The sequence below is a fragment of the Passer domesticus genome, chromosome 13 (assembly GCF_036417665.1).
Source record: "Passer domesticus isolate bPasDom1 chromosome 13, bPasDom1.hap1, whole genome shotgun sequence".
Taxonomy (NCBI): Eukaryota; Metazoa; Chordata; class Aves; order Passeriformes; family Passeridae; genus Passer; species Passer domesticus.
Genome location: NC_087486.1, coordinates 18517042 through 18544755, shown reverse-complemented (window position 1 = coordinate 18544755; position 27714 = coordinate 18517042). Strand labels below are relative to the sequence as shown.

General features: G+C 46.0%; 1 long non-coding RNA gene across 6 annotated transcripts in view; it reads right to left on the bottom strand.

Moving 5' to 3' along the window:
- The window catches only part of LOC135280253 (uncharacterized), a 131965-nt gene extending 119864 nt beyond the window's left edge, over window positions 1-12101 (bottom strand). For all 6 annotated transcript variants that reach the window (XR_010347277.1, XR_010347276.1, XR_010347279.1 and 3 more), the window contains exon 1: window positions 11981-12101. This is a non-coding gene — a long non-coding RNA (uncharacterized LOC135280253). The remainder of the gene's footprint in view (window positions 1-11980) is intronic.
- Window positions 12102-27714: the final 15613 nt, after the last annotated feature.

The following is a 27714-nucleotide window of genomic DNA, read 5'->3' as shown; positions in this document are numbered from 1 at the left end:
ACAGTCCCAACACACTAAATAAAGGGAATTTATTTATATTTATAACATACTGAGAAGTTTTGTGTAAATGTAGCGCAAACCACGTAAATGTGGCAACCTCATCAAGTTAACATTCTGGATTCCTGCAACCTACCAGCTCTAGGTAAATAATTTCCCATTTTAAAAAAAATCATTGCCCCAGGAATTACCCAGACAGGAATACACCACCCAGCAGCTAATTCATATTTTTCATTTCCATTAATCTATTTTCTACAAGGTCTGGGCAAAGTTTGCTGAGTACCAGTCCTGGCCTGTACTCCAGGAGCTCTGGGATGCCCTTTGCTCCCTCCTGTGCTGTGGGGAGAAGTCAGAGAATCCCAGAGTCACTGAGACACAGAGTCACCATCGAGTCCAAGCTGTCCAACCCAAAATCAGGCCCCAGTAAGGAGGGGTTCACTTGTGCTGTTTGTTCATCTGAAGGCAGAATGCAGGAGGGTCTGAGAGAGTGCTCAAGCCATAATGGTGTTTATTTTGAGGAAAAGTTACTGCTGGTGCTTCTGAGGGCAATTTTTGTAAAAGTAAAGTGTATTTTCTAGAGCACGTGGAAAAATACTCTATTACCCAGCAGAGAAATTCCTCCTGCAGGTATAAATGCTGGCAGCCCCATTATTTGAGCAGTGACAGTCCATACACACCTGCTGACACCTGATTTGACTGCACTCCCTGTTCTTGGAGGTACCTGAGCCTGAGGAAGCTGCAGAGGGAGCAGGGATGTGCTCCCAGATGTGCTCCCTGGGTCTCCATCCTGCATCTGCATTGCCATCTGCATCAGCCACAAGCAGCATTGCCACTTCCCTGCAGACCCCACAGCCCCTGCCAGCCCTACCTCTGCTGGGGACCCTGGGGCTGCTCCTCACTCCACACCTCGCTGGGCTGACCCTCAGGAATGGGGTGAGAGCAGCAGCCTGAGGGAATTTATGACATTTTATTGACAAATCGTAATTCCAGTGTTGCAGACAGCAATGCAGAGATGGAAAACGGGCTGGGATAGCCATCCCAGACCCATCCCATCCCAGCATCAGCTGGCACAGGTCCAGAATGCCCAGTTTTCTCCCACTTTCTTCCCTCAAGCCCATCACCATCACCTGTGGTGAGCACATGAACCCACGGCAGGGCTGAACTCAGGTTTGATATTCCTCTCCCTGAACATCCCTTCCCTGGGTGTAACCTGGAGTTTAAATGTGGCCCAGGTGTGACCCTGAACCTGGCACAGGCCAAGCCCGCACTCCAAGGTGTCACAGGACTCCTGGAGAGGGAATGCCAACAGCCAAGCAAATTCCTGTGCCATGGCAGCACTGCCTGGCACGAGAAGCAAAGCTGTCACACAGAAAAGCAAAGCCCAGTAAGATTTTGGGAAGGAGGAGTGGCTCTGGGCCCAGCACGAGTCTCTGCTTCCCTGCCCAATTCCTCCCTTTGTTCCAAGGCTGTGAGAGCTGACCACGGGCTTTGGTACCTCCTGCAGGGTGAAGTTACCCAGCAATTATTGAAATCAATTAGTGAGCTTTGTTTCCATTTCAACATCTAGCAGTATCAGGAGCTTTCCAAGCTTTCTGCTTCTTCTCAGGGTCTTTTTCCCCCAGCATGTTTTTAATTACAGCGCATGCTAATTTTAACGAGTTTTCTGCCTTCAGTTCTGCGTGACTGTAATGTTCTCCAGCTGATTTTCAAAAATCAAGAGGTTTTAACTTTTCAAGCTGCCTTTTCAACAAAAACAGCCGCCTGCTAAACGGCCTGGCAGCCCGCCCCGCTCTGCAAATTGCACTGCTGCATTCCAGGCAGGAGAATTCCTGAGCCCTCTGCATCCGGGGCAGATCCCTGAGCCCTCTGCATCCCGGGGCAGATCCCTGAGCCCTCTGCATCCCGGGGCAGATCCCTGAGCCCTCTGCATCCCGGGGCAGATCCCTGAGCCCTCTGCATCCCGGGGCAGATCCCTGAGCCCTCTGCATCCAGGATGGATCCCTGAGCCCTCTGCATCCCGGGATGGATCCCTGAGCCCTCTGCATCCCGGGGCAGATCCCTGAGCCCTCTGCATCCAGGATGGATCCCTGAGCCCTCTGCATCCCGGGATGGATCCCTGAGCCCTCTGCATCCCGGGATGGATCCAGACACTGCCGCAGGAACACTCCAGGGCATTAACACCTGTTGTGCTGGACTGCACTGTCAGGAACACACCTGAGCGTCACAGCGCTGTATTTTTCACCTTGCTGGGATGAGGAGCACAAGAGACATTGATGCTCAGAGATGACAATTCCCAAAATTATTTTGAAAAAAAGTTTCCCAGAGTTTTCCACTAAGGTTTTTAAAAGAGAAATATGCACTCAGAAACTTAATTATTCATAGAATCATAGAATTAATCAGAGACTGGTTTGGGTTGAAAGGGATACTAAAGCTCATCCCATTCCACCCCCTACCATGGGCAGGGACACCTCCCACTGTCCCAAGCTGCTCCAAGCCTTGTCCAGCCTGGCCTGGGAAACTTCCAGGTATCCAGGGGCAGCCACAGCTGCTCTGGGCACCCTGTGCCAGGCCCTGCCCACCCTCACACGGGAGATTTTTTCTTTTTTTTCTAATCTGTGATCTAAACCCACTCTCTTTCAATTTGAACCATCCCCCCTTGTCCTGTCACTGCAACCTCTTGTAAATTGTCTCTCCATCCTTACAACGGAGAGAAAGGAGCTCAAAAGGGAATCCCATTGGATTTAGCCAGAGCTGGAACAGATTTTCTATCTGCAGTCAATTCTTGTCCCTTTGTATAAACACAGAGCAGTCACCAAACTCCTCCTCCCCTGCCATCACTGCCTCAGACATCACATTTGAGGGGAAGCTCCAGCATTACAAATTAATGAATGATTTATTGGCTTGTCATTATTCATGGCTATGAAACATTAGCATGCCCTAAATAAGTAAAAACATTTTTGCAGCTGCTGCAAATGTTTCATTCCTAGCTGTAAGCTTGGCCCAGAGCACGGGGCCCTGTGCCTCAGTGCCAAATTCACAGTGAAGTAATTAGCGTGTTAAAAAAACCACACCTAATGCAGTGCTCTGCAGCCAAGGCTTTCACATGAGCACTGCTGATAGCTACCCACAAACACAAATGTTTCCCAGGCTGCTCCATCCAGACAGGTAACCCTACCCCTCATCCGAAAGGTGTGGAAGAGCAAGGATGAAGTGTTACAGAATGGGAGCGACATTGCACGTTACAGATGTGTAAAGCAGCTGGGCAAATGATGTCATTAAAAATACTTTGCCACCTCTGCTACTTGCTGTTGTTATTAAAAGCAGACATTAAGTTTCTTTACCCAATCACTCTGTGTGAACCTGTTGTGTCAAGTGCTGGACTCCATTCTGCTCCTAATTACCAGAGACAACCTGCAGCTGCTCCCAAAAACTCCTCCCTGGCTTTGAACTCTCTGTGCTGCAGCACAGATGTGCTCTGCTCCTGAAATGCACATTTTCAGAGCCTTCTGAAGAGCCCATAGATGCTCCACTCTAAACCCAAGGCCCATGGAGCATGCACAAACCACAACAGAACATCAAATGGAAATGAAACCATAAACACTTTCTTTCCATCTCTGAGTCCCAAACACAGAGAAAACTTCCAGGTCAAGTCTTCAGGCTGCTGCATTTCTCATGCTGAAGTCAACCAAACCTCCACTGAGTTTCTTGGAACTCCAAAGCCAGTTCCTAAAATCCAACAAGGATATCTCAGTGGCTTTCAAAATACACCCATTAATAAAGAGGAAAACAAGTACATGCTTAGGAGCCTTAAATATTGGCCTTGTCTTAGGTTCTAAGGGTGTCACCTCTCCAATGCAGGATGCATAAACTCTCCTGGGAGACCACCAAACTCAGCTTCCCTCTTACTTTCCTAATTGCAGCAGAGTTTTTGGACAAACTCCCCGTGGCTCAGCCTTAGCAACACATTTGGTGAATTTTAAAGGGACAGATCAGGTCTGTGTGGAGAATTGAGCCTCCTCTCACAAGTGCATTTTGCTCCTTGTCTTAATTTAGTTGTGACAGTAGCCCAAGACACCCCTGTGACAGATTGGGATTATTCATTTACCCAGTGTCCCCTCAGTACCAGCCCATGAGATCCTGTTAGCAGGCAGGATTTCTCTACTGGGTTCCCTGTCCATACACTCCATATTTTCTTTCCAATAACAACATAGTCCTCCTGGACTGTTGTTAAAGGGTGGAAAAAAACCACCTAGATATTAGTAAACATGGATAAAAGTCGACTATTTTATAATCCTATTAAATTTCAATAGATTTTCTCTAACTCCAGCTGGCAGCACTACAACTGTTTTACTCAAGTGTGCAGCAGGAGATGAAGGCAATGAACCAACCACTCAGTGTCTTTATGACTGGCAGCAGACCCAAAACATGCAAAAAACTGGATGTAATTAGCCTGTGCTGGGACTACCAAAGAATGATCCCATCCAGATGGCAAAAGGAGGAATAAATAGGTGCATTTACATTTAATAAATAGGTATATTCCATCTGCTTTGACCTTACAGCAAGACTTTAAAAATTCCTACTGGATTTGAGCTCACGGCTTTGTACAATGCCTTGTAACCACACAGGACCACATTGTCTGCTGCCACACCTCCACCTAGGCTGGATGATCATTTACATCCCACTAAGAGCTGAAGAAGAAAGGACAGGAGCTGCTTGGCTTTAAATGGCCTTTGGAAAGGACAAGAGGTAGAGACATTTCTAGAAAAATGCCAAGAATGGCTTTTTGGTGCATTGTTTTCTTCTGTTTTCAGGGAGAAGCCTTTTTAATTTACAGTTTGTGGTTGGCTGGACATCAATACAGCAGCTCCTCTGGTCATGGGAAATAAGTCACTGCTTTTGGAAGACTGGAGCTGCTGCTGAGCATTCCAATCCAGGAACATCCTCACCAACAGCCCGGCTCAGAGGGCTGAACTCCTACGTGAACAGGGAGTGAGAGTCTCCTGGCCTGGTTTGGATAACCTCTGAAACATCTAGATGCTGCTCCAAATCCCCTTGGCCTGGAAACCAGGCTGGCAAACTCTCATGAGCAGTCTGATTTTTTTCCTCCTTGGCAAGTTTTCCAAAGCTTCCCAGTTTTGGCTGGGATGGCAATCCCACAAGAATGGTCTTCCTCATCTATTCCAGAAGTTTCCTTTCCAGTCCCACCTCAGGCTGGGGTGTGGTGGAGCAGGCAGAAAAGACAAAATATGAGCCCCTGCTTGATCCCACAGGAGCCTGGATGTTCTCCCTGTGTTCCCTGGCTGGAGGCTCAGTCCCTGTAAAGAACAGCCTCTCACAACAAACCCTGCTGGAACCATCCAGTCAAGCATTTATAGACAGCCATACATTTATAATATTTCCATCATTAGGGTTTCTGAGAGCATTACAACCAAACTGGGCTTGGGGTCTTAAAAAGACCATCCTGTTTGATTTGAGGTTTTAGACTTAAAAGTTCTGATTTTCCCTCTCTCCTCCCTTCAGTGAAAGTCCCACTGCAACCTAAAGATGCAGGTATTTACAGGTGTACATTGCACCCATGGAGACAACCTGCAGAGGAGACCAGAGGAGCTTTAAGGTCCCTTCCCACCGAGGCCATCCCAAGATTTGTGATGCACCAGAACCCCACTGCAGTCCCTGGGTTCCTGCAGGATCAGCCTGCTGGGGCCACTTGCTGAGTGAAGCACTTTACTGCAAGGAGGGTGTACAAAAATTCCCAAAATATTTCTCCACTCAAATCTGCCTGTGTTCCCCATAGTAGTTTTTGGTTTTTCAAAATTTTGATTCAAAAGCTTCTCACCATGGCACACAAATATCTCAGAGGACTTTTGTTCATACGATAAAATGCAGGGCTTTGTCTCTTTTTTATATGTTTAATTTTTATTATTTCAGGCAGTGAAAATCATTATCAGCTCCTCACTGATGCTGGCAATCTGTAATATGTTCTCATCGTATTCACGGGTTTTTTTTGAGTGCCAGAAAAGGCATTCTTCCCACCAACGGAAAAGCACACCATGTGTCTCAGTGCCTTTGGTAGCGTATGAGAACTTGTTAAAAAAACCTGCCAGCATTAAGGACTTTGACTGCAGAAGTGATAAGAACTTCTTCAAATTCCTTCTCCATATTTTTCAAATGTGGGAAATTTGGCAAGCCCCAGAAACTGTTCTCAAAACTTCACAGATTTCCTCACTGACCCCAACAGTTGTTTTTTATCTTTCTGAATTGGCCTTTCAGTTTCTGCAAAGGCATAATTCATGGAGTGATGAGAAAAATTATATAAATTGAGGAATCACTAAAGCAGCACAAGCAAGTGAGCAGAGCTTATTTTAGGGGATGGTCCTGTTTATCTCAGAATAGAGACTGAATATTTGATATTACCTTTACAAGCATTTTATTCCTTCTCTCTGGCTGGCTTAGGACACAAAGCTCAGAGGTGAAGCAGAAATAAATGCACACTGTGAGGGATGCACAGCAATTTAACCAGTACTTCAACATGTGCTTTAACTTTGAACATGTGTTCAAAGCCCCTGATCTCTGTGGGACTGAAGGACATGCTTAAGAGCTTTGCAGAGCAGGGAATGGTTATGGGATTACACATCCATTTAGGGCTGGTGTGTGTGCTCCAGTGCCTCTCAGCACAGACAGCAGATAAAGAGCCCCACAGCTCAAACAATCAAAGTGCTTAAGTTCTGTGTTCAGAAATATTTTCCATAATACCTGGCATTACAGAGAGGATGTAGGTCCTAATCTGTTCTCATTTTTCCTCAGCCATCTGTTGCTTCTTGGATTTACAACTTTTAAAACAGACTGACAAATTAAGGAAATTCCTGTCTAATTAACATTGAGACTTTCAGCCTTATCTGTGGCTTTTCACTGCTGTTAGCACAGGAAAGACATTCCCACTATCTAAATAAGCTTATTTTTCCCAGCCATTGTCATGTCCTTTGAACATTTATTTTAGATCTCTAAGAGTCGGAGGAAAAGTTTAACAAGGCACTTGAAAAGTCAAGCTGAACTTCTGTGAGAACACTGTCCATGCCATGGCAGATACATGGGGATGGGTTGTTGGTTTGGGATTGTGTGTAGGGGTTTTTACTGGAAAGTAATGCAGGACAACAAAAGATGCAGGAGCAGAGCTGTTCTTCTCAAGCATTCAGGGAGCAAAAGATGATCTGTAACCAAAGCTGGGTGCAGAGGGCAGAACCCCACAGCTCCTTCACCTCCTGGTGTCACCCTCAGGACAGCCAGCTCCCCTCTCTGGAAAAGCTCAGGGATTTACTGTCCCAGTTCCCTCCCTGCTGCATGAAGCAAACAGGCCAGACCCTTCCCCAGCTCCGCTCCCTGCCCTGGACAGGCTCCAGCCCCTCGAGGTCTCTCTTGAAGTGAGGGACAAGTTCAGAAGAACACATTTTCACAAAGCCTCACCTGATTCTATCAAACAATAATTAGTAAATATGCCTCCAGTTTCTTCACAGTATTCTATTGGCAGAAATATTGAAGGGAATTAAAAACAAGAACACTCCTGTGTATCCACAGAAAAGGAGATTTTACATTGAGAATCATGTTCTTCTTAATAAACAAAAACATGTTCAGTCAGTTAGGCATTTTGAATAACCAAATGAGAGCAACTCTAAAGAACTGATAGACCAAATACTATTACACAAATCAGTAAAAGAATTTAAATTTGCACTTATCTGAAACAATTAAACATTTCTAATGTATACAGCAGAGTATAAAATATGGTTTTTACATATTAGGGGCAGGAACAGAGTGCACTGAAAAGAATAACAGCAAAATTTTCTAAAGTATCCCCCCGTGTCTTAGAATCAAAACTGATTTTTTGAGTAAAATTATACTTTCCCTATCTCTGTCAACTGAAAAATAAGACCTTGATTCTTAAGTAATTTCAAAGTTGGTATTTAATCTGCCCTAAAGCCTCACTGAAAAGTCAGAAAAAACACCAACTAAATAGCATCAAATGTTTTTCCCTGTACAAAATTGGTGACTAAAGGCAAAGCAACACAGGCTATGTCATTTGTGTCACCCCTGACATGAGCAGCCCTGCAGGGCTCAGCCACAGCCTGTGCTGCTCCTGCCTAGGGCACACCAGCACAGGATCCAGCTGGGGCTGGAAATCCCAGCTGGAACAGGATAACCTGGCACTGCTCAGCATCTTCTTTATTCCTGGTTCAAGATCCCACAGAAGAGATTGCCCATGGTTTAATGAAACAATGAAATAGGGCAAAAAATTCACACCTCAGTTATCCTCAAAAAAGAGGAGGGATTTCAGGAGGGTTGTCTTTATACAGAGAATAAAAATGACAAATCTCCTCTGGCCACATCTCTGCTATATTTCTGCCTGTTTCTGCCAGTTTTGGTCACCCCATGTTAAAGCAGAATGATAGAAAAACAAAGTGTTAGAAGGTCTGGTGTGTGTTAAAGGCACTTCAGTCAGTGAATGGAGCAGCAGGATATGACAGATTTTTATAAGAAACAAATGGAAAGTGCTATTTAAAGGAGGGAAGGCAAAGCTGGGCTATTTAAAAGTGCCACAAGGCTGGGAAGGTGCATTCAATGCAGCAGAGACTGGGAGAGGATTCCTGGCAGAGACACAAATGATAGGTGCGGACAAGAAGGTCAGCAGAGAGTAAATGTGGTGCAGGAAACTGCCTGAGGCTCAAAACAAACTCCCCGCTGTGGTTTGCTCCTGTTACTGCTGGGACAATGACAAATTTTTATGAATATTGAGAAAGCAAGTTCACAAATAAGTCCTGAGAGTATCAGGCGAAGTCAGGAAGGGTTATTTTGGTGAGCGTACTCTGGGATGGTTTGCTTCTCTGTGTAAGGAAACACAAGTGTGTGCGAGCTGTCACTCAGCCCAGAACAGCCAACACATCCCACTGTGCACACACACTTGGAGTCATTCCCAAGTGCTGAAGTTCCCTGGCAGAAAAAAAAAAAAAATCAGTACTGCCTCTGTAGGCACAGGTCATTTTTTAGATCATTTTGGTAGTATTTCTGCAAAGGAAAGGAAGTGTGAGTTTTCCCACACTTTTTTATTTTTTCCAAGTGATCACTTGACCAGCAATGTGATCAAGCAGTTGTTATTATTTAAACCATGGTAAAGCTGAATATCCCAAGCTAAGACCTCACTACACGCCAATGTCTGCTGAGTTTGTCTGACAGATACAGAGGGGTCATGGAGGGTGAGTGGGGGGAAATTCTGACCTGGAAAGAGAGATAAGCCTGGTAACCTGGTTATATCCATTCAACCCCACACTGGCAATAAATACAGTCAAGACCTGCACATCAAGGGATAAAGGACAGCCCTGGGTATCCACTGAGCTTTCCATTCTCATCTCTCCTGTTAGAGCAGGGACTCAACAACTGGCTGCTGAGTTTTTTCCTTTGTGCTTTTCCTTGGCAGGTGAAGAAACACAAGCTGTCTTCCCCTTGGCTGCTCCCTCTTTACAAATAACACAGGCTCAAAACCAGAAAAACACATGGATGCACCTGGTGGCACACTCTCCCTCACCTTCGTAAAGCTCTCTGTTGCTTTCAAGGGCTGGAGCTTTGCTGATCTGCTGCTCACTGCACTTCGTTAGAGAACCTTATTAGCCTGCTACTTTGGCTCTCCTATTCACCACTCATGGAGTGAAAATAGAAGACTGAGGAAAGTACTTTGCTTTTTATTCACTTTTACTTAGAGAGCAACTATTCCCAAATTGTTTGTCCAGGCTAATTTACAGCAGGCAAATAAATGAGTGCATTGAGGGACTTTAAAGAAACCAACCCAACCTCTTGAGGCAGCAGCGCTGCAGGGTCTGCAGTTCTGCTGCTGCTCCTCACAGGTTGAGGTGAGTGGAGGGTGGCTTGTCCCCATGTCACCATTCCCACCAGCAGGAATGATGGTGAGCCCAGGAACACAGCCTCAGGAGGGCATTTCAGCCAAACAGGCTCTGAGGAGGAGGAAGGCAGCTCAGTTTGTTCCTGAGCTCTTGCCCTGATGGTTTCCAGTGCAGGGTATTTCTGACTCCACTGAACTGCAGAGTCATGAGCAGCCACCTCTCAACTGATTTACTGTGAAAAAAGAGCCACTGAGCGGAAAACCAATCAGCTTCTAACTGCAAATGAGGCATCTGGAGAGTCACTAGGAGGAAAATAAAGTAGTTACTACTCCATTTCATGATTATATGTTCAAGGTCTCTGGCAAGTGCTGCTTCTGCCTTGAAACACAATGTGTTTCTGCTTTTTACTCTCTGTCTTTTTCTTTAAGCTCCCAGTATCCTTCTAATTAAACAAACTTTCACTAAGAAGAGATAAATTGTATGGCACATTAATTCCAGAAGATGCATTAGTAGTGGCTGCAACTTCTTCATACTAAGCAGATTTTTTTTTTAAAGTTTCCCTCCCTTTTGTCTTCTGTAGCTCCCAGCAGACTCCACTGGCTTTGAGCAATCACCAGATGAGTTCATTTTGCCACTTGCAGAACAGACAGTGAGTGTATTCCAGATTCTGGGCAATCAGGAGCAGACACAGCACTGTCAGGAGCAGACACAGCACTGAGCCATTCCCTCTGCATCATGTTGATGCTTTGTATTTTCGTCAGCAGCCACTGCATTTGTCAGGGTTTCTCAGCACCCGCACGTCATTCCATACAGCCCTGGCAGGCTCCTGAGAGAATCTGGGTCCTTTACAGCAGATAATGTAAGCTTTGGGCTTGCTTGGAGCAGGTCGCTTTGGGAAGCCTCCAAACTCACTTCAAAATACTTCCTGCCTGTGCCAGGAGCTGCTTTTGAAGCGCTGTGCCCAAGCCACAGCTCGGGTGCCAGGATGCCGCAGCAGCCGGGAGGAAGCGTGTCAGCACTCTGCCCAAAAACAGGGTGGGGAGGAGCAGGGAGGGCGCGGACCCCGGGTGGAAAATCAGCTGACACGGCCGCCTCTAGGAGCAGCTCGGGGATGGGTCAGATGACATCCATTCAACCCTCGAGATCAAACAAGGCTTTATTCTTTCATATTTTTGGCCCTGCATGTGAGAGCGTGCTGCAATATCGTGCTTTTTAAAGTGGAATATGCCGGAAATCGTATTTGAAAGGCCTGGCATTTACAGTATTTTTATGAAGTTCTCTTTCGCCTTTTGCTTTTCATCTGTTTTCTACGTTTTTTTTCAGCATGCTTTTCCTTCTAATTTATTGGTTTAATTTTTCTATTTTTAAAATAAGAAATATTTTCACTCCAGAGTTCCTAATGTAATGCACATGAAAATTAGCAGTGGACAAACCTCAAGCTCTTTAGAGGTCTGATCTGGCTGGGAGAAACATCCAGAAGTTCAGAGGCTTATCCAAAGCTAATCTGAAGATTTCCAAACCCCTTCAGTCTAGACAGAGCTATAGGAACCCGCTGGCTCAGGACCCCACCAGGGGCTGGGCTTGCCTCTCCCTGGCTGCTCCCTCCCGAGCATCCAGGAGCAACTGTGAACAATTCCTTGCTGAAGAGCACGCAAGGTGTGCAAACACACCCTTTCCTCCAGGCAAAACCCTGCTCTCAGGACGCCGTTCCACAAAACAACAAACAGATGTTTGGTTCCACTGGAAATGGCTTGACACATCCGCCAGAGGCATTTGCTTACCAGAAATGCTTTGGCAGATTTAAGCTCTACAGTGTGATTAAAATGTATGATCCCCATTCATCTGAATCACAGAATGGTTTGGGCTGGTAGGGACCTTAGAGCTCATCTTGTCCTGTGTCATGGCAGGGACACTTTCTACTGTCCCAGGCTGCTCCAAGCCCTGTCCAACCTGGCCTGGGACACTGCCAGGGATCCAGGGGCAGCCACAGCTGCTCTGGGCACCCTGTGCCAGGGCCTGCCCACGCTCCCAGGGAACAATTCCTTCCCAGTATCCCATCTGACCCTGCCCTCTCTCAGTTTGAAGACATTTCCCCTTACCTTGTTTCACACTCCCTCATAAATCGTCTCTCTCCATGCTCCTTGTAGCTCCTTCAGGGTGGGGAAGCCAGGCAGGAGGGTGAGAATGAGGAAGGACTCACCTGGAACAGGCACATACAAGATAACAGAGCTCATAGCTCAAGTTCCACAATGATTATGAGCTTTTACTTCAATATTCTGTCCTAAGAATGTTTACTTCAAAACTCCCTGAGCTCATAGTGCTGAATGTATTAAAACATCTCAGAGTGCTCCATGGCCAATGAACCTTTAATATTAGGACCCATTATACCTCAAATAGCCTACAGTTAACCACCAGAACTGCATCCAGCAGACATACCATGGCTGGATTCTGAAATGGGGCCAGGGTTCTCTGAGCTTTGGCAACATTTCTGATTATGCATTAAAGCACAAGGACCTTTTACCACCTGGATTCAAAGGCTGTCTCAAAGGCTTTGGTTAGGATTTTTAGTTAGACTGGGAGAGAAGAGGGGCTGAAATGAGAATGTGTTTTTCTTGAGGCTTTAATGTTCTCCTCAGTGTTAATTTATCAACAATGCCCACCAGCCAGCTGCCAGGCCTGTGAGACCAGCAAGACAAAAAGTTCTGTGTCTTGTTCCAATAATCCAGAAAAGTACCATATATTGGATTAAACAATAGCCAAACATCTCAAATCTGCATAAGCAGTTGATAAATAAGACCATTCCTGTATTCATTTACATCCACTCAAATTCAGAGGAAAGGGACTGGTATGACAGACACACTAAATTCTTTTTCATTTCAGAAAAAGCCCTATAACTTAGAAGAGCAGAGGGCTGGAATCCCAGCCCTTCTGCTCATGCTGTCACCCGGAAAGCGTATTTCCTTCTTGCTCCTGGCCAAATTCCCTTTATCAAAGAGATTTGCTCAAGCTTTCCTTGGAAAAGAACTCAACCTCTAAAAGAGTTTTGGTTGTATTTAGGCAATTTTACCCAAAGAATTTGATATTCCACGTTAGAAAAGGAGATCTGTAGGCAGATTCAGATGTTTCTCCACAGGGAGATAATGAGATGCTGGAAATGGAAAAATTGACTTCAATTGTGTTTTGATTATTTAAAAAACAAACAAACAAGTCCACAGAGCTCACTACTACTCATTTTACATTTTTCTCTCCCTTCTCTCTTATCTTGGGCCATGACCTCTTCCAATACCCAGTCCATATGTCAATTTTCCAAGACAGCTCCAGTGGTGTCGTGTGTGGATTTGCTGCTGGTTTATTCCCTCTCCTGGGAATCAGGAGCTGTCTGTCCAGCTCTAATTGTGCTCTGTACTGTAACGAAGTGAGCTTTAGAAACTGCAGAGCTCTCCAGCCATTCCATCTGCAGGTGGTGCCATGCACAGAACCCCAAGGGTGGCTGCAGAGCTCCCAGGACCATGTGGGGATTCACTGACACTCAGGCGTTCTGGAAGAGAAACCTCCAACACTGGCCAGAAGCCCAGTGGAATTCACTGAGTGTTTGGGTTGGGGTTTTTTTCCCAAAAAAAAGTACTTTAAACATTTTTCATTTTTCCAAATATCGACTCAGCTTCCCCCCTCCTTTTTCAAAGGCTTTTCCGCTGAAGTGGATAACGGTGTTATGTCTGATCCTGAAATTCCAAACTGAATTATACACTCAGGGCATGGCTTCCCAGAACAGCTGCTGGAAGAGCATTTGGCCTTCTCAGGAAGAGGCAATTTGGATGTCTGGGTATGTCTTGGAGCACATCAGGCAGCAGAACTGCCTGTCCTGCCTGTCCAGCCATGCTCCAGAGATCCCTTTCCCAGCTTACTGTGTGGAAATATCAGTGAGAGGGTTCCTGCCATGTATGGAGACAGTGCTCCCCATGGAGGAAGACAGGAATCACCTGTTCCCAAATCCTCAGGCTGCAAACACACCCAGCCCCTGCCTATGGAGGAAACAGCTTCCACTGCCCTGGGATGAGCCCTCTCCTACTCTAAGTACTAAAAACATGAGTCCAAATGCTATGAAAAGCAGGGAAAGCATCCTTTTTCAGTTGGGGTTTTTTGTGGGATGTGACTCCTCTCCAGCTGCACCTTGCAAGAATCTTCCAGGTGCCTTTTGCTCGCAGCACAGGGGCGGCTCTGCCAAAGGCACTGAGGTCATTTGTGCCCCAAGAGAGGCTGAGGGAGCTGGGAAGGGGCTCAGCCTGGAGAAAAGGAGGCTCAAGGGAGACCTTGTGGCTCTGCACAACTCCTGACAGGAGGGGATAGCCAGGGGGCCATTTCAGAATACACTGGCAAATAATGGAGCAAGAGTTGTAGGCTCCAAGGAAGTGCTGAATGCAGAGCAAAGGCTTTCACCTTGGTTTTTTTGTGGTTTTTTTCTTTTTGTTTTTTTTTTTTAAGATCTCCAGGGCTGTACTCTCAGATCAGAACTGTAATTTCCATGCACAGTTTTATGGTTTGTGCCTTTTCCTTCAAAATAAGAACGATAGTTCTTCCACATCCACTTAAAAATATTCAAACTGACAGAAAAGCACTTTGCAGAGGGAAAACCAGTGAGACAAGATGAATTAACAGCACCAGAAGTATTCACAACCTCCACAGGTACAAAATACTTCATACAATCTGTCCATTGTCTTTACAACTAAACTGGTATCTTATTGATTGATCCCAGATGGAAAAAAGCCCATACTAATCTACATCTGGTACAAGTCTGCTCAACCCAATATTGATGAGGAAGAGCTTTTCCTCTGACTGGAGAGCACAATGAAAGTGTGATTATAAGCAAGGAAATGTGGTACATCCCAGAGAACACATGACGGATTGTGTGTGACACTAATCCCTGCACACAGCCAGCAGAGCATGGACAAGGCACTGGAGCAGAGCAGGAAAGGAAACGAGGAGAACCTTTCTGGTGCACTGAAATCATAGGCTTTGCACATAATCTTGCAATTTGCTACCTTCTCAAATTCCCCCCACTCCCTTGCCAAGATAAATCAGGGAACATCCACAGAACCAGAGCCCTGAAGCAGAGACCTGGGGTGTTCTCCCTAAATGGGAAATTCACTGAGTCTCTGGGGGTTTTCTATACACTGGCTCTTGAGAACTATGAAGTGGAGTCTCTCCAAACCGGAACTCGTTGCTGCCTGTCTGAGGTCTAATCCAGCTTCCCAGAAAGCTGCAGGCTGGGTGATTGTTCTCTATAAAGTCAAGGCAGAAATGCAGCACAATGTCCTGTGTAAAAAAAGCTTCATCAGACACAAAATACAAGTTCTGGGGAAAGATTTCCAAAGCTGATTTTAATCCACTTTTTGCTGCTGGATTTTGGTGCATTAAAGTCTCATTGTCCCTGATTTATTATGGCTCTCAAACACTTCAGAGCAGACCCTCAGCCCTCTGCCATATCTGTCCAGGCTGTTGGAACACAGGATGTTGTTTTACAAAGATAAGTTTTACAAACAGAATTTTACAAAGAGAGTTTTGCAAAGAGAAAAGGAGATAAGAAGCCACCACTCAACACCAGGAACTGCCATGGCCAGGAAAGATCTAAGATGTGCCTTCCTGACTCCTGTGGAAGAGTTTGGTGGCCCCAGCAGTGGGAGAAGCTCTGGTCCCCACCACCCATCCCATACCTCTTGACATTACAAACAGCTCAAAGTGCCAGAGCAAACTGGTTCTGCTTACAGGGAAAAGGGGAGGCTCCAGAGCCTCTCTCAGCTGTGGAAACTTGGATTTCCCCAAAGCCCCCCTGCTGCAGAGGACAAAGGGCAGACCTTTGCACGGGAATATTTAGGAATGAAGCTCAGCCCAAAGCAAATCCTTCTGTGTCCCATTGCCTGGAATTCAGCTGCTCACCTGCCCGGGCTGAATCCTTCCCTGGGCTTCAGGGCAAATACAGCAAAGTTGGTGTGGCTGTGGTTTTCAGCTTGGCATAGAAACCTTCAAAAATGCCACCCTGAGCATTCTCAGGAAGAACTGGATCCAAAGCCCCTGGAAAGACATGGGAATGCTGTCATCCCTGCTTTGGAGCAGACGATTCCTTTCTAAGAATGGTGCAGGAGCTAAGCCTGGCTCAGACAGGGCTGGGAGCCCACGCAGAAGAACCTTGGCTCAGCAGGGGTAGATGAGCCCAGGGCAACCACAGCCCTGATTTGCAGGAAAGCAGACAGTTTCCATTGAATTCTGATTTTTCTTTTGAAAACTACAGAGCATTCCAGGGCACTGGAGAAGCACATCCATTTCTATCTGAACTGAAGCACACTGGCTCTCTCCCATATTTTTTTGGGTGGAAAGGGAAACTCGGTGGGTCATGGCAGGGTAACCTCTTTTTAATGTAGTCCTCTGTGCAAAATCCACACTGACCCAGACAAAGGCAGACATATATTAATGATGTTACCTTGCCCACATACAAAAATAAAGCATCTGTGGTGTTATTAATCTGCTTTGATGGCTTTCTCAATGCTGAAACCTTGCGAGTTACCAGGTCTGTTAAAAGAGACAGAAAAGGTATTGATGGAACTAAAATTCAAATTTCAAATGCTGGTCTAAGTGTGTTTAACCCAAGATATACTTTGACTTTTCTTTGAGGTCCCACAGTCCCTAATAAGCTGAAGACCAGCTGGAGTTCTGGTTTACAAATGAAACTCTTACATTCAGTTAATAAAGGACACACTAAGGCTGCCATGCAGTCATCAAGCCCATATATCCCAAATCCACATCACCTGGCCACACAGGAATGTTTTTGTTGACTTTAGGGTGGGTTTGATAGAACACAACGAAGGACAATACTTCAGACAGCCCTGAACCTCAGTTTCCAGACCTAAAGAACAGCTTAATTTCAGCCCAGCTCACAGATAGCTACTGAAGCTTTTAATCTATTGCTTATCATGTCTCAGAAGTGTGTTCTGGAGATAAACCTGTCACTAGGAAGAGGAAGAACTTCACTTTTCCTGAACCATGGCCAGCAATTTCCAGACATGTGGTATCCAAATGCCCATTTGGAAAGAGCATTCCCTCTCCTGGGGCAGGCACACACACACCTCATAAAAACAGATTTACAAGTCAAAACAAGCCCTGGCTTGGAATGCAGATTCTTCCCTGTGGATGCTGCAGAGCACGAGGTGCTCCCCAGGTGTGCCTGGTGCAATAAAATGCACCCTTGCAGGAACAAGGACCAGCTGATTCCATGGGACTTCCCACCTCTGTGTTCACTGTGGGGCACAATGTGACTCCTTCCCAAGGGTGATGGGGGCACTGCCTGCTGGGAACTCCTCATTCCCCCTAATTCCACCTCCCAAGGCAACCCTGGGCTCTGCACACCCAGCTCCCAGGGATGAAAACACTTCTCACACACCCCAAATTGTCACTGAATACAAAGGAACTTTGATTGGGACTCATTTTGTAAACTCCCCATTAAATTAACTGAAGGGACAGAATTGAGCACACTCAGAGCTGGCAAATCTATTCTTTGGAAAATAGGAACTATTCTTCATTCCCTGTGCATCATGTTTGAAAATAATTGTACTTCTTGTTCACAAAATGAAGGGAAACCTCTTTAGAAATGCTTTTCTCCAGCTGCCATGGTGCAATTTCTATTTTGGTGCGTATTTTTTTCAGTCTGTGGCTCACTCCTCAAGGCTTAACTTCAGCTAGAAAATGTTCACAAGTCGTGACTGCTCCAGTCACTGCTTTGACCTCTGACTAACACCCTGCTCCTTGCTCTGGAAAATAATGAATTGCAGGGAACCTTTTTCTAAACACAGATCCTCAGAGAGAGAGCAGCCACCCCTGAAACACGAGCACTAACCAAACATGCTGGCGTAAATTACCTCAGTGGGCAAGCGAGGAAGAGACAAGAGTTGTCAAAACAGAAAGTGAGTTGTAGTAGATTTACTACGTTTTTCTGCTGTTTAACTAACTCTGCCCTTAGCATAGAGGGGGATATTTTTGGAAAGTCTTATAAAATCCATTCAGCTGTTTGAGGTAGATGAATGTGGAAAAAAACCCTCACAGCTGTCAACTTTATTTTTCAGATATTTTTCTTTTTTGCTGCTTGGATAATTCAAAAATGGCTTTGATTTAAAACTCTAAACTTGGCAAGGGAAAAATGGTAGCCTTGACTGAAAAACAAGAGCAGTGCTTGAAGTTCTGAAATAACCAACTTTTCAATGTCTAAAGCTGACTCCTGAGACTGCAAGGACAATGCTCTGAACCTGGGCAGGTGCAAAGGCAGCCTTGGAAAGGCTGTATTAGGATATGGAGGTGTGAACTTGGAGTGTTCAAAGCAATCCCAGATATGAAATAGCGCAAGGGACCATTTAAAAAATAATGTACTGAAATTGGTACCATGTAAGTCCCACAATGAAATATCAGGAAAAAATAGCATCTCTTTAAAACACCACACTTAATTTTCTTCATCTTTTTATCTCCACTGAAAAATAGCCTTAGGTGTGACTGAAAATAAAGTTAATAAACTGACCATGCTGGGAATACATTTTCCATGGCAGGATGAAGCAGTTCCTGGACACCAGTGGCTGCAATGGCTGCTCATTATCAGCTTTCATTTGATTATTTCCAGTTTGATGGGTCTGTGTGTTGATACTACAATACGATTGTGTGTTGAAGATAAAGTTAACATCAAAGGCATTTTTAACTTCTCTAAATTATAATTTGCTCAAAATGTACAACCTTTGGTCAGGTACAATTGATGAACTCCATTGTTAACAATTGTCCCTCAGTACTCAGCACCAGAGGCCACACCTCGAGGGCTGTGTCCTGTTCTGGCCCCTCATGGCCAGAGAGCCCTGGAGGGGCTGGAGCGTGTCCAGGGAAGGGAACTGAGCTGGGGAAGGAGCTGGAGCCCCAGGAGAGGCTGAGGGAGCTGGGAAGGGGCTCAGCCTGGAGAAAAGGAGGCTCAGAGGGGACCTTGTGGCTCTGCACAGCTCCCTGACAGGAGGGGACAGCCGGGGGGTCGGGCTGTGCTCCAGGGAACAGGGACAGGAGCAGAGGGAACGGCCTCAGGCTGGGCCAGGGCAGGCTCGGGGTGGACATCAGCAGGAATTTCCCCATGGAAAGGGTGCCCAGGGATGGGGAGGAGCTGCCCAGGGGGGTTTGGAGTGCCCATCCCTGGAGGTGTCCCAGGAAGGGCTGGAGGTGGCACGGAGTGCTCTGGGCTGGGGACAAGGAGGGGATCAGGCACAGCTTGGACTCAGTGGTATGGGAGGGATTTTCCAACTCAGTGCTCCTGGGATTCTGTAAACTCCATAGCTCAGACGATGAACTCTGACATCTCAGTGCCTTTTTCCTGAGACAATCCAGTTAATTCATAAACTCACATGAGGGGATGAGGTGGATGTGCGGAAAGGAGTAAACCAAAGCAAAAAATAAATTAAATTAAACCCAGGGCTTTCAGTAGCCTCCATTCAGTAGCAAAGAATTAGCAAGGAAAACACCATTTCCCATTTTTTAATTGATGCTTATGCCAAAAGGCCTCAGGTATGTACAATCCCAAACAAAAGTCTTGGGGGAATTTCAGCCTCAGGAAACAAACTCTCCTGGGCAAAATGTGATTTCCTGGAGTCAGTAGTTCTATTGCAGAATACTGGATGTTAACTTTGTCAAGAAGAAAACATTTTTCAAATGAAAAATGACTTGTTAAACCACTTTTATGCCACTTTTTCAGTAACACATTAAAGTAAACAAACCTAAGATGTTAAATAAAATAAAAAACCACTACACCTGCAGAGTTTTACCAGCTCACATTACAAAGTGCTCTCTGAAGTGGTTGGGGAGCTATTTCCATTACAAACAGCAAGTGTGCCTGAAAGTAATTCAAAGAGTCAAATTAGGCAGATTACATCAGAGTGTATTTCCCTGCAGCAGAAGGACTTTTGAAACACCTGCCTGACATACTTCAACCTCTGCAGAGAAATATGACATGGACGGGGTTCAGGAACAGCTACAGCCTGCACAGGGAGGCTATTTGATGTTTGGTTCCACAAAACAATCCTTAATTAACAAGCCCATTCTGTTTGCAATTTGTAATTTTGTTTTTAAACACAAACCAACAATAATAATCAGTGAAAAGAGGCCAAAAGCTGCACCAGCTGAATTTATAATAAGGTTTGTACACTTCATGTTAAAAACTGAACTACTCCTATCAGTCCCAGTGTTTTGTTGCCTGGGACACATTTTAGTTAATTAAACATCTCACCACACACTCAAGTGACAAGATTGAGAAAGGAGAGAGACCAAGAGGTCCAGTTTAGCACTGGAGAGCAGAGCTGAGGGCACATAAATGGATCCACTGTTGGAGCTGACCCACCCCAGATGCGCCGTGTCACAGGGTACTTGGCATCTGAAAATTCCAGAGACTGCTGCAGTTGCCTTTTCACTTTGCTTCAGTTCTTGGAAAAATGCTGGAACAAATCATTACACAAACATTTGAAGCCAGAGGCAGAGATGACTGATGGCCAATTTCTCAAGAGCAAATCATGTCAAGGAGTGCAGCTGCCTCACCACAGACAGGCAGGGGACAGACACTGGGGAAGAGCAGCATATGGAGTCCATGCCCTGAAGTCTCAAAAGCAGTGGACACACCACAAGCACAGGTGTGGGAGGTGCCCACTGATTAGAGAATCATGGAATATCCTGAGTTGGAAGGGACCCACAGGATTTTCAATCCCAACTCCTGGCCCTGCACAGCCACCCCAACAATCCCACCCTGAGCATTGTCCAAATGCCCCTTGAATTCTGAAACCCTTGGAACTTTAACCTCCTACAATAACGGTTTGATGCTGTCTGTTAGGGTATTTCTTCATCTCGGTGTGCATGCAAAGGCTGACCTGCACTGGGCTGGACTGCAGTGCAGGGATTTCCATCAGGAGGGGAACCAAACCCTCAATGGGAAACACCCATTCTCTCTGCAGGCCGGTCCTGCCCCACCCAGGCTGTAATGGATGAAGCAGCATCAGTGGCAGTTCAGGGCAGGGGTGGCTGGAGCAGGGACCTCCTGCTTGGTTTGAAAAGGGCAGGGTGAAATTTGGGATTTGGGAAGTCTGTGACACAAGCAAGCTGCTGCTGGGGTGTGGATGGAACGATGGGAGCAGCAGCTTCAATGAGGAGCATCTCCAGGTGAGCAGGGGAGCAAGGACCTTTCCCATAATTTTGTGTTAGAGGTCTGCTGTGACTGAAGGACACAAACCTCAAGTTGAGCTGAAAATTATTTCCTACATTTCTTTCTCTTACAAGATCATTTTCCTTCACTTTTTCTCCCCCAACAAATTCATGTTGTGAAGCATTTCGTGCTACTCTTCAAGACGTCTTTCACCATATCCAAAACAAAACTTCTCATTTGCAAAAGCAGTTGAGGTGCAGTGAGTGGAGACATGGAATTGGTTCGGTAATCCATGGGATGGAGAATAGGAGCTGCAGGAGGGATCCCTCTGCTGTGACCTGCCCAGCAGGTACCCAAATCAGGACCTTCCCGGGTGTCCTGGCCCCGAGCGCTCCCGGAGCTCTGGGGCAGAGCAAAGCCCAGGAACAGCCCCCGAGCAGGGCGAGCTCGGGGAGAAGGAATGCACCGCGCTTTGGGACCGGGGCGAGACATTCCCAGAGAGATTGGTGCCAGCAGCTCCCCTGGAGCATCCCCGAGCCCGGAGCAGCCCGGCCGCTGGACAGAGCCTGCCCGGCCCGGGCAGCTCCAGAGCCCTGGCAGAGGCAAGGCCGCTCATTGTCCTGGTAATTCCTGTCCACAGGCTGAGGCAAAGCCTTTTTTCCCCCTTTTTCAATGCACATTAGCAGAGCGAGGGCTGCAGCAGTTGTGGCTCAGGGCGGTCACTATCAGCCTCGGGGGAAGATAAGCCTGTTCACAGAGATGTTCTTTTGTTCCAACTACAGCGATTTACAGTTAATTTTACTTAAAGATAATTAAATAAGAAGCTGTGAAAGGAAGGAAGTCTTGCCTTGGGCCAGCAGCACAGAGACAGAAAATTATTTCATCGTTGTCACAGCTCTTGCCAATAGAACAGAAAAATGGATCAAACTGGCATCATTTTTTTTTTCAAAATAATTTCCTGGGCAGTTTGACTAAAAATCCCTGGCAATAACAACGTTAACGCAACTAGTGATATAATTTTCACACCTGTCTGGTTCCTCTTCAAAAAACACAATCCATCTTAATTACTTCTTGAACACTTCAACATGAAAGTTTCTTTTTTCCATTAAAAAAAATTCTCTCCAGTGAGTGAAGTCAAAGATGCAAGAAAAATAAAGGTGACCTTGAGGGCAGCACTAAAACAAATGTCCTTAGCTAGATCAGCTGGCTGTCAGTGGCCCAGAGGCACAGGTCACTCTGAGTCCCCGAGCACTGCCCAGCGGCACCGGGATGTCTGTGCTCAGCAGGACGGAACACACACCTGCACCAGCCCTTCTCCTCCCCGAGTGACCCCGGCTCTCCTCAGCCCGAGCACAGGCTGCTGGGAGGGGGATGTTGCTGAGCCAGCCCTGAGCCAGGCTTTGCCTTTCTAAGGCTCAGCCTCCTCAACCTTTGGTCCTTCCCTAAACTGCGGCAAAATTCCTCTTTTGTAGTCCTGGCTGCTGGGGGTGGTCTTGTTACTCTTAGGGAATAGCAAGTCCAATGTTGGCTGGTGGAAATCATCAGAGACCCAGCTAAAATCAGGTTTCTGGTTGGTCTCTGTATCTGCAGACATAAAGGGCAATGTCAGGGACAATGTCCCTTCAAACAGCCAGAAACTGAGCCCACTGCTGAGCTAGAACTGGGTGATAGGAGGGTGCATTCCAGCAAATCAACTCAAAAATAGCCTGTAAACCAAAAATCAGCCTGACAGCCAGAGAGGAAGAGAGCATCCTTCACCCTTCATATCTAAGAACTGAACTCAAAGTTAAGAGACCAATCTAAAAACTAATCCATAGTCCAGTCCCTAAGGAAAGATGGTCCCATTGAAGTCAGGCCTTAAGCAATTTCCCTGGGGATAAACAATAAATCAATGTAATTAGATTGTTTCCAAGTTAATTAAATTATTTACAGTTTTCATGTTGAGTTCAAAGTTGCCTGGCTATCCAAATATACCAAGGTAGGCATTATTTTATAAACTTTCCCTTTCTGAAGGAAATATAAACATACATATATAAAAACATCAAGGTTACAGCCCCAGCACTCAAAGCTTAGGAAATGCCAGAATTAAGTTTGCATGGGCAAAAGAAAATATTTTTCTCTTAATTTCATTCCCAGAAATGGTGAAACCATTTTTTGTTGAAGCTTTCCAAACAATTCATCTGAGGCAGACATTCAGCATGGAAAGTTTCAGCCCAAACAGTTAAAATCTGGCACAGATTTATGCCACTGAAAACTAGGGCTTATAATGGGAAATGTGAGGCAAGCTTAATTACAGGCAGTAACATTTATAAAGTATTTAAGATTAAAATTTCATACTGGCTTTGCTCTGTCTGTTTTTCTAGGAATATTGTACATAAGTATTTGAACCTTCTTATATACCTTTAAATTTCAGATTGTTTGTAAGTCTGGGGTCTGTGACAAAACTCCAGGCAGTTCTTTGCATCAGCCCTCAGAAATAGGAGGCATTGCTTAGAAAAAGACGTCTCACTTTTGTGATATGAAGTAGGAGAAGCCTTATGTTTTCAAAAGATCCCAGTACCCACACAAGGTTCAGATATCTGTGGGCATTTTTTAGTTTACATATTTCAATCTGCTCTAGAGCTGGTCCAAGGTGATGGGTTGTTTTATTTTGCTGTGTTTTGGTTTGGGGTTTTTTTTGGTTGGTTGGTTGGTTGGTTGGTTGGTTGGTTGGTTGGTTGGTTGGGTTTTGGGGTTTTTGGGTTTTTTTTTCCCCAAGGTGTTGTTTTCCAGATAAAAGCAAATAAATATTAAATTATTTATTAGAATTAAACGAATACAAAATAAATAAAAAATATTAATAAAGACTTCTCAGCTGATCTGCTTAATAATTAATACTCAGAATTTCAAAAGGAAAGGAACTAATTTCAAGACAGACAGCTAGACACCTGATATCTCAGGTTTTGGCATCACATGGAGAGAGATTTTTTTACAAGGGCCTTAGCTGACAGGACAAGGGGGAATGGCTTCAAACCAAGAGAGATTTGGGTAAATGGGATATTTGGGAGGATTTGTTCCCTGGGAGGGTGGGCAGGGTGCCCAGAGAAGCTGTGGCTGCCCCTGGATCCCTAGCAGTGCCCAAGGCCAGGGTTGGACAGGGAAGAAGCCTGGTTTATTAACTTCCTAAAAGCACAAAAAAAAAAAAATCCTCTATAAATGACTGACAAGTGATGTTTTGCTCTCCCAGCAATCCAAATGCCTTTACCAAGTGGCTGAAGGAGCTTTTGGCCTAAGCTCACTGAAGCATTCTGAGATGCAGGAATCTGCTCCCAGTTCTTTACTGGTTACAAACTTTGGTTTATTCCTTTCCCTCTTCCAGGCCTCTGCTCCTCATGGTTCAGGTGTAAATGCCATCACCCCGTTCTCCTCCTCTTTTCAGAGAGCCAGGAGGCTCCTCCCGGCAGGCACTGTCTCATTCTGCACATTGTCTTCTGCCACCTGTACAATGGCAGCAAATCCCAGGGGGATTTCAAGGTACTTCTTCTGCAGAAATAAATCCCAGCTCTCTGTGTTCTCAGCTGATTAAATGCTTTCTTTTCAGCAAAATTTAAGCCCTATTCATTTTAATTGAGCATTTCTACTTTATTTAGTGCTTCTTCAGTTTGCCTCTATGGAAGCAACCCCTTCAAATTTATAAGCAATATTCTACCCAGCTGAACACACAGTGACTCCTTTATTCCCCTCAGCAGAGCACAGTGACATAAAGGAATCCTGTGAGGAAAGGCGTCCACGGCAGGAAAAATAAAGGTTCTTGTAAAGCACTTCTCCAACTTTCCTAAAGACTTCATATTTGTGACTTACAGCTCAGGGCAGTTTGTTCCACGGGGGCCATGCCAGCACGAGGAGCAGCGAGGAGCTCGTGGTGACACAACGTCTTGATGGTATTTGCACACAATTTCCTCCATCCATCACCACTGCTGGGGGTGATGGCATAAAGCTGCTCACAGCTGGCCATTGTGGAACGGTGAGGGTGCCCTCTGCACATAAACACCTCGGGGATCTGTTCAAAACTGCTGCTGAGGTTGAGCTTTGTGCTTTGCAGCATCCTCCTTATTTTCATCCATGTGGAAGAGCTTTGTTTACAGCAGCAAAGTCCATCTGGTGTCTGCCCAAACCAGAATCAGGAGCATCTCCTGCAGCTCACTGCAGGCATGAAAATTGCCCCAGAGTTGTAGCTGACAGTGGGGGCTCAGTTCTAGCAGGAGAAGGAGCATGTGCTGTGCTTCAGAGGAGAGAAAACCCTCCAGTTGTATGAAAAATGACAGAAAACATCCACATTTCTTTGGGTTATTTGTACCACCATGGGCTGATATTACAGAAGTGCAATTCCTCCCAGGAAAGCTGGGATGGCAGAGCCAATCTGATGCCCTGGCATGAGCTGCAGCCAAGATGTCTTTAACTCAGGGTATTTCATTTCATTTCATTTCATTTCATTTCATTTCATTTCATTTCATTTCATTTCATTTCACACCAAGATATTAGACATGTTCTTACTACCCTTCCAGCTTGTGTTTTTATACATAAGATAGACACATATGGATCTTTCCTTGGTTGATGGATGTATCCATTACCCTCCCTCCTAAAAATCTGTGCTAATCCTATTTTTACTGCAGAACCCCAGCACATTTTTTTTCTTCTCAAAGCACTGCTCTGAAAATTCAAATAATGGTCATTTCTCCCTACCTGTATTCCAGGGAAGGTTTCTGAAGGAATGAGACTTGACCCAGCTTTAGACAAACAAGAGCTGTAGCACCCAATTTTGTCAAAATGCCCAGAGGGGTCTTACAATATTCAATTAGAATGAAGAATTTTTACAGTGTTATCCTTGATACCTGCTGTACAAATACACACAGATTTCTTCAGAATTTTCTTGTACATGGTGGGGTAACAATGTCTTAAATCAGACCTCCTTCTGTGTAGGGCTTCAGTGACAACAACAGGATTTTCTTACAGCCACAGTTCAATATAAGATTCAACATCCCTGAACAGGAAAGGCTCTGCAGAAAACTTTACTGTGATCCTGAACTACCAAAAATACACCAGCATGGCATCTAGAGCAAGCCACACAAATCTCTGGATGACCAAGTCATAGAAGAAAGTGCCAAAGCTGTATTTTTCCCTCAGGAGCAGCAGGGCTGCCTGCCAGCATCGGGGATATTGCATGTGGACTCCAGCAGAACAGTGATAATGGAATGAGCAGAGGGGACCTGCAGGTCCTGGCTGGTGCCAGGTGAACAAATGTGGGTCAGCAGTGCTCTGGAGCCAGAAGGGACATCCCTGTCCTGGGGACACCAGGGAAAAGGGAAGGATTGTCCCACTCTGCTCTGGGCTGGAGCAGCCTCACCTCCAGTGCTGGGGCAGTTTGGGTGCCACAACATCAGAGACCCAAAGCTGTTCAAGAGTGTCCAGAGGAGGGGCTGGGGCTGGGAAGGCTCTGGAGGAGCCACCCGAGGAGGGCTGAGGGCACTGGGCTGGTTCAGCTGCAGCAGAGGAGCCGAGGACAGAGCTCAGGGAAGGAGGCAGCGGCTGCACGGGAGCTTTGGGATGGACACAGGGAAAGGTTCTCCCCCAGAGGGTGCTGGCACTGCCCAGGCTCCCCAGGGAACGGGCACGGCCCGAGGCTGCCAGAGCTCCAGGAGCCTTTGGACAGCCAGGGATGCACAGGGGGATTGCTGGGGGGTCTGGGCAGGGCCAGGAGCTGGATTGATGATGCTGCTGGGTCCCTTCCAGCTCAGGATATTCCACAGTTCTCAGCAGTTTTGGCTCCACTGTCCGTTTGTGTTGCAGTGGTGCAGCCCCTGCACTCCCATTGCTGAATCAGAGTCTGGGGCTGCAGCCTGGTTTGGGGGGAACTCTATAAACATGAGGCAATTTGGAAGTGCTACCCTGAACCTCACATCTGCCAGCAATTACATTTGCTCACTGAAGCACAACAGAATTCTGCTTATTTGTGTTATGCTATAAATGCAACATGGTCCCAGAGCCACGGGCAGGGCCTAAGCCCAGGAGCTGCCCCTGCCCAGGAGGCAGAACTGCTGCCCTGGCTGTGCCAGCCCTGAGCAGATGGGGCAGAGGCTGTGGAGTGTCCCTGCCTGGGGACACTGCAGAGCTGTGAGCACACCCTGCTGTGCCCTGAGCTCTGGGCTGGCCCTGCTGGAGCAGGGAGGTGGCACCAGGTGACCCAACCTGACCTGTTCTGTGATTCTGGGATTCTGTAAACTTCAGAAGCCAAGAGAGGCTTCCAGAGTCAGGATCATTCTGGAGGCTGTCAAGGATGGGCAATTCTGCTGTGGGAATGAAACATGACATCCTCCTCAGGCAGAGGAGCAGCGCTGGCCAAAAATCCCAGCCAGTGTGCCACAGCCACAGAGCTGGTGGTTAGGAAGGAGCTTTTAAATGGTTTTCAGAGACATGGAAAATGCCACAATTAGGGAACTGTATATTTCTTATGCAAATATTTTTCATATGCCCTCCCATGCTGGGAGGCATTTGATTTTAGGTTTGTTTTCTTAGGGAAACAAGGTTTAAGCAACCACAAAGTCTGCTTGCTCCACCCAACAACCTGTGTCACTCATTGCTACATCTCCATCACATTTATTT